Raw genomic sequence first — 15,602 nt, 5'->3', positions numbered from 1 at the left:
CAGGAGGCTCCATTTGGGGAAGGAGCCATACATGGGGATCACCTTGCTCGGCTGCCATTCAGGGCATCATTTTGTTTCTTGCAGCAGTGGAAGAGTTAAACTGCCAGCTAATTAGGACACCTATTCCTGGATTGTGGTCTGGTCATTTTAAAAGGAAATACCAAAGTGGGTAGGCTAATTTGTGGTTTTAAATTAAGTACTGTAGTAAAGAATACCTACCTTTCTGTCTCACCCCATCTAGGCTGATGATTTTTATTTTCTGCAACAGCTTTACAAAGAAAATTGCTGACTCATTCTATTCTCCTTCTGTCTCCAGGATAAGAGAGTATAAATAACTTACTTTGAGATACCAAGACAAGCAGTGGTTTTGAGTTTGTTACATTCCTGGACTGAATTGCTTTTGTGACACTGATTTAAACTAAAAAAGGCCTCTGATGGCTGCTGTGAGCTTATAGTTTGGTCAAAACTAGTCCATTTGCTGCGAAGTCCTAGCCTTGAAGGTTAAATAAATATTTCATAGTGCCTCTCATTGGATGTGTGGAGCACAGACATTTTCAAGGACCAAGACTGGAACTGAAGTGGAGATTCTTGATGGTTTTGAATAAAGAGCGCAGGTTAGTGCAAGGAACTACACATATGGTTCAATTGCTGGCTTATCTGTTATCCATGAAAGGTACAAGTTTTCGACATTGAAGATTCAAGCAGATTTTAGTCACTGACCAGAGGAATTCTTTGTGCAGTTATCCTGTGCCTCTGATGTCATGTGAAACTCAAGAAGGAGTTCTTATGAATCGCTTGCAGGATGGATGGTGCATCTACCAGATTGGACCCCAGGCTGCCAAATCCAGATGGAGAACGGACAAAGGGAAAATAAGAGAAGACCTGGGGAGGAGAAAAATGGGAAGAGAATGGAGACCCATCTTCCTCTGTTTCCCTTTCTATTCCTGCCCCTCTCTGTGGGTCTGTTTGTGCCTCTCTCTTGGTCCTGTATCCTCTTCTCTGCCCCACCCTCATTTACTCCAGATGCATTCTCAATTACACTTCCAGACTTTGTTCTTATTCATTGGTGGTTCTCTATCATGAGACCGTTTTGCATTTGTAACCCAGGTTTCTGCCTCAACTAAACTTAATGCATAGAAAGACAAAGAGCAAATTTTACAGTGTCACGAATCTTCTACTGTGAGCGATAATTACTTAGTAGGAAGATGGAAGATGGGCAAGCATCAATGCTACCACATTCCCCTACAACACCCAGGTCAAAAGTGGCTCATCAAAAGGTACCCTTTCCTGACAAACCGCAATCTCTCTTAACCCTGTGCAGTTTAGCAGCCACAACCAACTCATCAGAGTTGACACGTGAGCTGAAGCCAATTTGTTAACCTTAATTTAATAATTTCGCTGAAACTGCACGGGTTGATTTCAAGTGTCGGCTTTCAAGCCACTCAGGGGCCTCACCTGGTGCTTTAATCAAGGTGGCAGCAGCATCTAAAACAAACAGTCAATTGCACTGGATAAGCATGGACTCCTATTGTGATTTGCTAATTGTTCTCACTGCTTGTCCTTCTGCTGAACTTGTTTCAAAGAGACAGTCATACTTATTTCTTGGGGTTCTCAAATTATTTTGTAAACAGCTAAGGCTTTTATAGCTAAGGATTTTATAGTTTGGGTTACTGGCTTCCCTTGTCTTACTCTCTGGAGGAATCCCTCGTATTCAGGCTCTTGGTTACTAGCAATTTATTTATTTACGTACTTCATTATATATTTAGAGAGTGGCGCGTGGGTGGGGAGTGGAGGGCAGAGAGAGAGGAAGAGAGACTCTTAAGCACACCACCCACTGAGTGGGGAGCCCAACTCAGGGCTCGATCTCACGACCCTGGGACGGAAATCGAGAGTCGAACACTTAAAGGACTGAGCCCCCCAGGTGCTCCAGGTTACTAGCAATGTAGATCATTACCACATCTACCCGTCCCAGATGGAAATGTCTCCTGGGAGGGCCAATGGCTAGCTGGGTGTTCCGCTCCACCCAAAGCCCCAGAGGAGGGGGGCCTCTGAGCTCCCATCCTCAACCTACTTGAATGTCAACACTTCCATGAAAGGACATGCATTTCTCTCTCCCCGTCTCATTCTCGACCTTGTCCTCAGGGTTCCATTTCTCTTACTCTATTAAAGCAGCTCTTTTGGAGGACACCAGTGGTGCTTTATAAGTCAAAGGCTCTATTCTTAGTTCTTCATTATCTTGGACTCTCCGCTGAATTTGAGAGTATTGATTCCTTCTTTCCCACATCCCAGTCACACCTCTAGCCACTCCCTCTCTCTGTGAAACTCTATCCTGCTTTGGCTGTCCTTATAATTCACTCTTCTGATTCTCCTACTACTCTTCAGACTGCCCTTCAGTCTCTGGAAACGATTCTTGACTCTTCTTTCTTGGCCTGAGGGAGCTCATTCCATTCTCATGACTTTAGTTGACATCGCTCCTCCATCGATTCTAAAATGCGTAAGTTGTGTCTCAAATGTATCTCTACATTCTGTTCTGTCCAAAAGTAATGCGCTGATTACCTACCTGCAGAAGGTCTTATTTGAAATTCGTATATCTCCAGGTTAATTTTCTTACCCAAAGCCCCAGAGCTTAATAACTCCAAGAACCTATGAATTTTTCCATTTGGAATATTCAGTTGTACCCCAATCACATCAGACTGCACTCACTGCCTTTTCCCCCAAACAGACCCAATCTCTCTGTCCCCACTCTGCCCGTGGTATCACCATTTTCAAGTTACTCAGATTTAATGATTTAAAACTGCCTATGATGTAATCCTCTTTTTCCTTCAAATTATCTCATGTCTTCTCCATTCCCGCCCTAATCCTTCAGGCTTCCTTACCACTTGCCCAGATTGCTGTGACTTCCTGTGTTGGACATGTCTTATCTGGTCATGTCTGTGTGTCTCATCATGTCACTTCCCTGGAGAGGAATTTTCAGGATATCTATATATATTACTGCTTCATTGCTTCATGTCAAAGCTTCTCAGTCTGATGTTTAAGGTCATCTGCCAACTTTTCTAATGATGTTTTCCATTCTTCCTCAACTTGCATCAAACTATTTAGTCATATGGTCTTGCTGTCCCTCCAACTTCCCACACTCAGTTCCGTTTCCATGATACCATTGTCCTCACCCAGAATGCCCTTTCTCTATCATCCATCTAGCCAAATTATAGTTGTCATCTAAGATTCTGTTTGTGTGCAGCTTCTTCTATAAAATGTTTAATCCTTATCATTTAGAAAATCTGATTATTCCCACCAAATTTCGCATTGCTGTCACACAGTGAATCATGTAATCATTCTCTGTCTCATGTTAGGTAATCCTATCTCTCACTTTAGCTGTAGAATTCTTGTTGGTGGGATCTTTTACCTAGTTTTGCAGTCTCCAGGGAACTCAGCATAGTTTCGACAAATAATTGATATTCAATAAATACTTCCTTGATTTACTCTTCCTTAATTTAAGAAATATTTATTTGAATAAATGGTTAGGTAAATAAATTAAAGATGAACTGATTGATTGATTCTGTCTATTGATTTGGTTTAGTACCAGGCTCGCTTCTCTGCACTTTAATTCGAGTGATGAGAGACACCTAATATTTTATTCCCTTCCACCTCCAATCAAGTCCTGGAATAGACTCCATAAATAAACTGTTGGGATCAAGACACATCTTCACGTGCAATTATGGTGAACAGAACAGTATCTGAATGTTAATGACAAAGTAAACCCCTGTCAAATGATTTTTGCTTTGAAACATCAAGGAAACAATATAAATCTCATTGAAAAGGTAAATTAAACCCTGGTTCTTTTCCTAAAAGTGACACACTAAAAAAGAGTGTCTCAAAAATCAGAACAAGAGATACCTGCAATCTGGATTCTATTTAGTACAAAGTGTTTTTAGGGATTAAGCAAAACGTCTAGTAACACTGTTGTTCTTACTCAGCCTGGAAGAATTTTGAGCACTAGCAAGTTCTAGTATCTTCTAAACCTCACTGTCCTTCAGTTAAATCTACACTTTGCTAATACTTTTCAGCTTATTATTTAATTAGTCATATTGTAATATAAGCATTGCTCTAAGCTGAATTGTGTCCCCCTCAAGTTCATCTCTTGAAGCCCTAACCCATCAGTAAATTTCAGAATGTGACTGTATTTGGAGACAGGGCTTTTAAAGAGGTGATTAAATGAAAATGGGTCTCTTAAGGTGGGTCCTGATCCAATCTGACTGGTGTCCTTATAAGAAGAGGAAATTTGGACACGGGGAGAGACACCAGGGGCCCATGTGCACAGAAGGACAACCACATGAAGAAGCAACAAAGGGGAGAAAGGCAGAAGAGGCCAAGGAGAGCCAGCACCTTGATCTTGGACCTCTAGCCTCCAGAACTGTGAGAAATAAATGTCTGTTGTATAAGCCAACCACTGTGTGATTTTTGCTATGGCAGCCCAAGCAAACGAATATAAGGTGTACATCTCTCTCTATGAGACTATAAACTCCTCGAAAGCAGGAATCATATTTCATTTGCATTTGTGATGCTTCACACAAAATTGATAATGTCATGGAAACAAATTTGTAGCTTGTTTGACTCATTAGGAAGCTCGTTCTTAGAAAACATATTGGCTGAGTATCTATGGTGTGCTTAGTGCTATTCTGGATACTCTGGTACTAAGATGAGTGAAACACAAATTATCTCCAATGAAGCATTGGACCATTTGGCTCAATAGACCATTATGGAAAATTTGATATTACCTAAAGACATGCTGCCATCACTATATGTACTGAGATGTGCAAACATTGCAAAATCCATAATTGGTCAGTGGTTTGCCCCACTCAGACTGTTCCATGCATGGCTTATGTCTGCCTTCTTCACTGTTGTATCCCCAGATCTTTTTATAGAGGTACAGAATAGGTGGCCAGTAAATAGATGATGAATGAATAAACTAATAACAAAATTAGAGTATTTTGCCTGTTGGCATTAGCTGGTGCTTTTGTTTCTGAAAATCTTGGGCTCTGCTAGTGAAAGAAATGAAAAACATGAATTTTCCTTAAAGATAATAAAAAAAAATAGCCAGCCTTTCTTAATTTCCTTACCAAAGATTAGACTTCAAGAGGCTAATATAGAATAAGCTTTTTTAAAATTTGGTACAGTGTCATTAAATTAGCAGTTATTGATATATTTGATCTTAGGCTGGTCCTCAACATATATATAATACTTCTAACGTAATTGGATTTTTAGGTTATATATGGGAAGAAAGTACTTTTAGACAGACTTACCCAATGAAGTAAAGATTAAATCAAAGTACGAAGCATGTGTACCTCCCTCACTCTTGCTCCCAAATCTCATGAAATTATTGAAAAGATGTATTTATCTACCTGAGTGTCTGTCTGTCCTAATCACCATAGGAAAACATAAATAATATAATCAATGGACCAGAAATTTTGAAGAATTCTTAAAATATGGGAAGAGATAGAATCAGGTTGCAGAAAGTGAAAATGTAGAAAACAACAACAGTACAAAACACTGGAGGAGGAACTCTGCAGAGGTAAGAGCAGTTTGGGGAACTTTCAGCTCAGACTAAGCAAGTCAAAGGTCTGATACCTATGAAAGTAGAATTAATAGAAGAGAAAGAAGAGCATTTTGGTGTATTTTTTAATTTATATTTTTAGATAGATATTGCATCTATAATAAGGACTCAACTAGAAATTTACAAAAGAATATTTTAATCCTTTAGTTAAAAATGTAAACAATTTTCTGGCTCCAGAGCTGTAGATGTAACTAACACGTTGTACTGCCTCATATAAAAAACAATTAATTTCTCCCATGTTTATAAAAACCTCTTCTTGCACACTGGACCCACATTAGTTCTGGTTGTACCAGGCCATCATGGGTTGTTAAATACTCTGAATCTCTCCCTGACTATACATACCTGTACATACATAAGAAATCTCCAAGGCATACTGGTCAGTGGGAAAAAAGAAAAAGCAACCTACAAAACTCACACTTAGGAAAGCAAAGAAGTACACGTCTATTCACACAGATATGTTTATACTGAAAGGGAACTGAAGGAGTGTATACTCATCACTGAGAGTGATCATCTCTGGGAGAGAAGAGAAAGTAGGGAAGGGGTTGGATTAAATTTTTGTTTCTTTTTTTCCATATTTCACTGCATTATGTTTCTCCAAATTCTGCTGTCTTGGAAATATATATCTTTGTCTCTGCCCTTAGCCCTAGTATCTCATTGTATGGCTGTCTCTCCCATGCACTCTGAGCTTCTTCAGTTCAGGAACTGTGTCTGGCATTCAATGAACAACATATTTTTTAAAAGATTTATTTTATTATTTATTTGAAGGGGGGAGGGGCAAAGAGAGAGAAGAGACAAAAATCTCAAGCAGACTCCCTGTTGAGCACAGAGCCGGACTCGGGGCTCAATCTCAAAACCCTGAGATCATGACCTGAGCTGAAACCAAGAGTTCGATGCTTAACTGACTGAGCCACACAGGTGCCCCTCAATGGACAATATTGGTAACATCATCTCCCCACATACAACCACAAACATCACCATCAACACCTGTTAATGACTGACCAAATGGACATGTGAAAAACAGACATGTCATGGGGTGCTGTTGGTGTGACAGTAATGGGAACATAAAGAAGGCAGAGTCTGAGGAGCAGACATGGGTGGTATGTCTCTAGCCTTGGAAGTGGGAGGATAACAAGAGTGTCCAGTCTGTACAGGGGGTCATCTCTCCAACAGGCCATCTCAGCATCATCCCATTGACACCCCCCCTTCCTTCTAAGTATAATTTGACTTGCTATGCAGCTTTGTTATCAGGGAAAGGTACCCCTGTCTTTTGTCTGGAATTTGAGAATTATGGGTTTTAGTACAAATTAATCCATTAACAGTCTAGTTTTTACATACATATTTCTTGTGATTTGGATTATCATCATCCGGAACTCCAGAGCCCCATTGCCTCTGTGTGTACTAACCAGCAAATCTGCAAGCTTATAGAACTGGGAACCTCATCCTGGAATGGGAGGAGATTGAGCCCACTTTCCAGGAAGACCTGTAAGAGATGCCCCTGAGGCAGAATTCCTTTGTGACCTTAGCAGTTCCCTTCTGTAACCACTAGTTTAAACTGATGGTACTAATGAAAAGGGAATTCCATAATGAAAAGTATTCCATTTCTGGCATCTTCATCGTCTAGGAAAGTTGGTGGATTATCTCCCCTTCATCTTATCTCCCTGCGAAGAGGAACTGGAAAAGAAATATCATATGGAGTAAGTAATCCTTAACCCATCTCTACTCCCACTGGATGGGGTCAGAAGTTTGGTCTCTTCTGCCAAGAACTGAGTTAGTGACTAGCATGTGGAGGGCATAATCCAATCTTCAGTACTGGAGAAGGCTGCAGACAAGGTCCTTGATGAGAAACTGGAGGCTACATGAAGAAACAAGCCAAAACTTAGGGGAAAGTGCGGCAATCTTAGCAGTTGGGTTGAGGACAAGGGCACAACCAGATGAGCATGTGAGCTCACCCACGGCAGAATGGGCATCACCTTCAGGCTGGTGGATCCGGACTGTTAGTAAATGCTTGTCCTGGTCTTGTCCATCTCAGAAACTAGAAGATCTAAGGATGCACAACCCAGTTTAGGGACCCAAGCCCCAAAACCTTAGATAATGGCATTTTAAGTCTAGGAAGTCAGAGAACTGCATATAGAAAGGACAACTCTGGCAGGAAAGAGTGGGAAACTAACATAGGTTGAAGTTCCAGACCCTAGAAAGTAGAAAATCAGCAAATGTGTCACTGATGAGCAGAGGCACCAAATTTTGATGCTAATGTCAGAGTCTTTATAGCCACCTGGTGCTGTCCCATGGTCTAGTCAGACTTTCTAGTACTACTTAAGGATAATACATTTTGGGCTAATTTTGACCAAGATATTATCTGATCAGAGACTGGGGCTAGCCAGAAAGGACAGGATACGAGGTTTCTGAAGTAAAAGGTAATAGAAATGATCAAACAATTAGAGAAATTAGCATAAGTGGCATCTTTTGGATCTGATTTTGTGATAACAATAATGATAAAATGATGATCATCATAATAGTGACAGCTACCACTTATATGTTACTTATAATGTGCCAAAGTATTTACAAAGTGTTTTATATATATATATATATATTAATCCCTTAGACAAATATGAGTAGTAGTTATTATTATCATACCCATTTTGTGGATGAGGAAATTAAGGTATAGAGAGATTATCTTGGTAAAAGTCATATAACTAATAAAAGGCAGAGGGAGCATATAAATTTATACAATATCTGACCCAATGCCTATTATTTTATTTATTTATTTATTTATTTATTTATTTATTTATTTATTTATTATGTTTGATTAGCCAGCATGTAGTACATCATTAGTTTTTGATGTACTGCTCAACGGTTCATTAGTTACGTATAACACCCAGTGCTTATCACCACACGTGCCCTCCTCAATACCCACCACCCAGTTACCCCATCCAATACTTATATTTTAAAATAAAGTTTTACTGGGACACAGTCACAGCCATTAGTTTTTGCACTGTCCATGGCTGCTCTCATTCTACCATGACAGAGCTAAGTAGCATGTGATAGAGGCCATATGGTCCATAAAATCTAAAGTGTTTACAATTGGGCCCAAACAGAAAAGGTTTGCTGTTCTCTGATTTAGACCATCAAAAGCCCATGCTCCTGACAATGCAGACTATAGACTTTTAGGATTTCTGCTACCCTAACATATCAGTGTAGCTGTTGGCTATGTTCCATGGCTTTTCTGGCCACCATCTCAGACTAGAGGCTTCCCCTCTCCACTCCCACCCCAGAAAGAGGCTTTCTTATAATTCTAAGTCTGGGGCTAGCCTAAGGTCAGACATCAGTATTTACTACTATTGATGCCGATTGAAGGTGGGGTGGTATATAAAAAAGCTGATTTGGGGGATGAGGTGGCATTGGGAGACTGAAGCCAATAGGTAGGAAGGTGCAAGGTAATGTGGGAGCTGGTATAAGACTTGGGGGGAAACTGAGACTCCCAGAGTGCTTAATTGAAAAGAGCAGAAAACAGGAAAGGTCTGTCAAGGCAGTCAAGGCATTTTGCTAGGAGTTCAGTCAGATGCCAACAATCCAAAGAACAAGCAGAATAAAAATAAATGGGCTCATCCCTGGCTTTGGCTTTCCTAGAAGAGCAGTCCCATCACAGCCAGTTTCTTGGTCTATCGCTGGCCGCTGCTGCAATGGGGTGAGAATTCTTAGCTCTTTGTCTCACCTCTGCTCTCACCCTAAAATGCAGAGAAGCTTGGTCTCAAGATGCAATAGCCACATCTTCCCTTCGCTCATGGTAGCTTCCAAGAGGACACCCTCCACACTTGCACACAAATCAGCAGTTCTCAAACCCCTGATATACTGGGTCTGTGGCCTTAGCTCTGCTCATGAGAACATGGCATCATAATAGACGTAAACATATCAGAATGTTCCCTGACCACATCATCCTTTTTTGTACATGGAACAGATCTGTTTTCACTCTCTACAAACTGGAATATTGTTCCAGAGTTCTTGGCCTCTGGGAGAAAAAGAAAGAAGCTTGTCTTCTTTTCTTTCTTTTTTTCTTCAAAATTGCTTTCCAAAAACCTATGAATCTATTTTTAATTTCCCTTCCATTGTCCTCTTCAGTAAATTATTCCCAACAGAAACAGAAATGTCAAGGTTACCTCATAAAGAAAGCAGAACTCTGGAAACCAAATAAATGAAAGCAAATATTTCTTGCAGCCTACGCAGTCCAGGACTAGGAGCTACGAGACATGCTTTTGTTTAGGTTACATGGCATGTATGCTAGATCCTTTCCAAATATTTAAAACTCAGGGATGGAGATATTAATAAATAATGTATTTCATATAAATAGCATCTGAGTCAGTGATGGAGTATAATGACTCTGTGATCCCCTAGTTGCAGAAAGTGCCCACAATCCACAGTCCCACATGTATCTGAGATAGCACTTCTCTAATGTGAGCAGAAGCAGCAGCTCCAATGGGAAAGCAAATGTTAAGTCCTCAGTAATCTTACTGAAAGCAGAAAGAAGTCCCAGGAGTATGGCTTAGACAGTGAGGGTATTTATAATGTGATTCATCTAAGCTGATTATGAGTCATGGTTGATGTCAGGATGCCATTTCATGTGGCTAAAACACCACTAGGGCTTAGAGTAATGAAACGAATTTCCAATGCTTCCAGGGAAATGCTGAAGCAACTGGCATCCAGATCTCAGGGTAGGAAGCTGGTCCTTTGGAAGGAGGACACTGTGAAGTGAGAACCAACCTTATCATGGTTTTGAATGGCATAAACCAAGCTGTTTTAACCTCCCTTCCTTTTGGTGCAAACCTCAACTGAATGTCAAGAAGAAATAAAAAATCTGAATAGCACTATGTCTGTTAGAGAAAATTATGTAATTAACAACTTCACAGAGAAACTCTAGGCTTTACTCTTTTTACTATAAACGTAAATATACTGTCTTTGCATTAAATGTCTTTACTGATAAATTGTTTTAAAAATTAATGATAAAATACTATCAGTCTTACACAAATCATTTCAGAGGATAGAGGAAGATGGAATATTTCTCAATGCATTTTATGAGACCAGCGCAATCCTGATATCAAAACCTGAGAAAGATATTGTAAGAAAATTATAGACCAGTACCTCTCATAGATGTAGATAAAAAAAAGAAGTTATCACCCATTATTAGCAAATTACTCCATAAATAATAGAAAGATAATACATGATGGTCAGATGAGGTTTATGTCAGGAATATAAATTGGCTTACCATTTGCAAATCAATCAATGTAATTTGCCACATCAACAGAATAAAGGGAAAGACATATGATCATCTTAATATGTGCAAAAAAAATTTGATAAAATCCAACAGATGTTCATTGTTAAAATTCTTATCAAACAGGAAATAGAAAGAAGCTTCCTCAATCTGATTAAGACTGTCTATGAAAAATCTACAGTTAACATCTTAATAGCAAAATATTGAATGCTTTTTCTCTAAGATCTAGAAAAAAGAAATGATGTCCACTGTCAATATTTCTATTCAACATTGTATAATATTAGAAGTATTAGAAGACCTAGCCAGTGGAAAAGTACAAAAAGAAATTTAAGGATCAATGGTAGAAAAGCAAGATGTAAAAGTACCTTTCACATGTCAGTTCAGACCTGACATGATTGTATGTTAGGAAATCTCAAGGAATCTACAAACTGCTTTAACCAATACATAATTTAGGAAGGCGGAGGAAGACACATCAATATCTACAAATCCATTATTTCTTTACACTAGTAACAAAAAATTGAAAATGAAATTTAAAAAACAATACCACTTAAAAACTCTCCTAATATCTGGGACTAAACAAAAGGTAGGCAAGATCTCTATCTAAAAAGCACAACATTGTTAAGAGATATTGAGGAAAATGTAGTAAGTGGAGAGACATAATCTCTGACTGGAAAACTCAAATTGTTAAGATGTTAATTCTTATCAAATTGATTTATCGATGCATGCTATTCCAATTAAAATCAGTTTTTGTAGAAGTTTATGAGCTGATTCCAAGATGCATATTGAAATGCAAAAGACATAATATATCCAGGACAATCTTGAAGAAGAATGCTGTTAGAGGAATGAAAATTAGTGTAGCATGAAGCCTAGACCTAGAAGTAGAAGTTAAATTTATGCATTATTTATTTATTTATTTATTTTTTTATTATGTTATGTTAATCACCATACATTACATCATTAGTTTTTGATGTAGTGTTCCATGACTCATTGTTTGCGTATAATACCCAGTGCTCCATTCAGTATGTGCCCCCTTTAATACCCATCACCAGGCTAACCCATCCCTCCACCCCCCTCCCCTCTAGAACCCTCAGTTTGTTTCTCAGAGTCCATAGTCTCTCATGGTTCGTCTCCCCATCCGATTTCCCCCCCTTCATTTTTCCCTTCCTACTATCTTCTTCTTTTTTTTTTTTTAACATATAATGTATTATTTGTTTCAGAGGCACTTTTTAGAAGAGAGCTTAGAAGAATACCTTATGATCTTTGGGTAGCAAAGATTACTTAGGACACAAAAAGCAGTAACCATAAAAAAAATGATGAACTAGAGTTCACCAGACTTAGAAAACTTCTGCTTACCAAAAGACAATGTTGGGAAAGTCAGATGGCAAGCCACAGACTGGGAGAAAATACTGAAATGCATATATTTAGCAAAAGACTTGTATTGAGAGTATATAAAGAATTCCTACAAATCAAAAGACAACAATTCAATATAAAAATGAGCAAAACACTTGAAGAAATGCTCAACAGGTGAAGTTACCTGAAGGTAGACTGAGTATATGAACAGGTGTTTGGCATTCGACATCAGGTAAATCTAAACAAAAACCACAGTGAGTACCTCTATCACTTTCAGAACAGCTAAAGAGGAAGACAATATAAAAGTTGGTGAAGATGATGAGCAATTGCAATACTTATATTTTCTGGTGGGAGTACATGTTGGTACAGCCAGTTTAGAAAACTCTTTGATAGTTTCTAATAAAATTAAATACATACCTATACATACGTACCTATGACCCTGAAACTCCACACCAAAATATTTATGCAAGGGATATAGGTGTATGTCCACAAAATGACTTGCACAAAAATATTCAGTTGAACACCTGTGACACCCGAATGTCCATAAGTAGGGAAATAAACAAGTTGTGGCATATTTCTACCGTGGATATTACACAAAAAGAACAAACTACTGATACATACAACAACATGGATGAATCTCAAGAATATTACATTAAGTGAGAGAAGCCAAGCACAAAAGAGTATATACACGGCATGATTTCATTCCAATATATGAATCTCTTTCTATAGGTTTAGGAATAGTCCAAATAGGGGCACCTAGCTGACTCAGGCAGTAGAGCATGTTACTCTTGATCTCGGGGTTGTGAGTTCGGGCTCCATGTTGGGTGCAGAGATTACTTTAAAATCTTAAATAAAAAAAAAAAAGAATAGTCAAAATAATTCTTTTTTTTTTTTTTTAAAGATTTTATTTATTTATTTGTCAGAGAGAGAGAGAGCACAAGCAGGGGAAGCGGCAGAGGAAGAGGGAGAAGCAGACTCCCTGCTGAGCAGAGAGCCTGACAGGGGGCTCAGTTCAGGACTCAGGGATCATGACCTGAGCAGAAGGCGGACGCTTAACCAACTAAGCCACCAGTGCCCCGAGTCAAAATAATTCTATGGTGATTGGAATCAGTACAGTAGCTGCCTGCAGTGGGGGAAGGATTAGACTAGGAATGGGGTAGGAAGGAGTTTACTGGGGTGGTAAATGTTCTCTATGTTGATCAAAATAATGATTACACATTTGTCAAAATTTATCAAATGATACACTTAAAGTTTGTGAATTTTACTGTGTGTAGATGATTCCTCAATAAAGGAATGCAAAAAGCATATAGTGAGTGGAATAAAGACTGCTACAGACAGTGAATGCTGCAGGAAATGAGAGGAGAGAAGCATGACTCACCAGGAAGGATGGATAAGTAAGCCTTCAGAGAGTAGGTAGAAAAGGAACTGAGCGCTGTAGGACGGCTGGTATTCATACGGAAGGGATGAAATGGCTGCGGTGGGTGGTTTCACCTAGCCCAGTCCCTGCAAAAAGCTTCTAGTAATTCCAAATCCCAGATGCTCACACCAGCACTGTGGCTCTTGATGAGTCAGAATCACCAGAATGTGCTCTAATAGAAGATCTCTTTTTGCAACTTACTGACAGATAGAAAGATGGATAAGGTATGCTAAAAACTCTAGGCCAATCAAATAGCTTCGGTGCTTACAACAGCCCTATTCAATATTTCGTGAAGTTCTGAGCTTATTTTGAAATTATCTTTCTGCTTGGTTAAACAACACACAGAGTAATGAGTTGGGTAAACCGGAAACACCTCCAAAGATTTTTGGAAGCAGATGAGCTATAAGATATAGATAAAAAGGAAAAGAAAACATCCCTCTTGGGTATTAGTTTTCTCATTTAAAAAAGGGACATTTGATATCATCTCTTAGGCCTCTTCCACTTCTAAGAACATTAAGTTAAAACTATGATGGCTCAGTCGGTTAAGCATCTGCCTTCAGCTCAGGTCATGGGTCCTGGGATCCAGCCCTGAATCAGGCTCCCTGCTTAGTGGGGAGCCTGCTTCTCCCTCTCCCTCTGCCTGCAGCTCCCCCTGCTTGTGCTCTCTCTCTCTTTCCAATAAATAAAATCTTAAAAAAAAAATACCTATGATCTGCTGCTTAATATAATCATATTCTCTCTGTCAAATAAATAAAATCTTTAAAAAAAACCCCTATGACTTGCTAATTAATCTAATCATATTCTCTCTCTCTGGTTTTTTTAGAGAGAACATGAGCGGGTGGAGGGGCAGAGGGAGAGGGAGAGAGAGAATGTTAAGCAGGCTCCACGCCCATCGTGGAGCCCAACTGGAGGCTTGAGCTCACAACCCTGACATCATGACTCCAGCTGAAATCCAGAGTAGGATGCTTAACTGACTGAGCCACCCAGGCCCTCCAATCTAATCTCTGACATGGAAGGTCCTTTATAATATGACCCCAAGATGCTTTATCATTGAAACCCTGCCTAGTCCCCAAATAACCACATCCTTACTCAGACCTTGGTCCCTCCGAGCCCTCCTAGTGCACTATGTCCTTCTGTTGGGAATGTGTTTGCACCCAAAATGCTCTGCCCACTGAATCCTTCCCACCCCTCCAGCCCACTTACTCAATAGAGATTCCTTTACTAGGGTCCCCCTTCCCTGCATTCCTACAGTTTTTGGAATTACTATCATTTATTTGGCAAGTATCATCTTTTGCCTTGTGTTATCATTCACCCTTCAATGCATGTGTGTTTTCTACCACCCCAAATGTAAGCGGAATTAAGGCAAAACTTACAATGTATTCCCCCTCCCAATTTCCCATGGTATCTAGATGTGTTATTTCTAATAGATGTTCAACAAATACTAGATGGTTAACCAGCTGGTTCATCCAGGTTGGGAAAGATCCCTCAGATACTACTCATATTTTGGAATTACAGGATTTTGAAAAAAGAGGAAGCAAACATGCACAAATGCAGGTCCCTTGAAGGGGGCACATTTGCCCAGAAAGGACATCAAGGAAGCAGTGGCAGCTCCAGTCTCAGACCCAGAGATCTCAGATTTACAATGATGTGGATGGATTGGGGTATGTTATCGGCAAAGGCAGACCAGCTAAATCACAGACGGAGAAGCATAATAAACTTTGGCATCTAATATGCTTTGCTAAATTAAAGTTTAAAAAGGAAGACAGGAATAAATAAAATAGCTAGTTGAAGGCCAGCTTATTAAATGAAACTGAATCCAGGAGAACTCCGGAACACAGTATACGCCACTTTGGATACCAGTTAATCATGACATTAAAAATATCCCTCAAGCTCTCAGCTCACTTGTGAGTTTGCTGAGGATGAATTCGACAGTACAGGATAAGAGAGTTAGTACCTGGTTG

Source organism: Leptonychotes weddellii, chromosome 2 (assembly GCF_054177405.1).
Source record: "Leptonychotes weddellii isolate Sample4059 chromosome 2, ASM5417740v2, whole genome shotgun sequence".
Lineage (NCBI taxonomy): Eukaryota > Metazoa > Chordata > Mammalia > Carnivora > Phocidae > Leptonychotes > Leptonychotes weddellii.
This window is presented reverse-complemented; position numbering follows the sequence as displayed.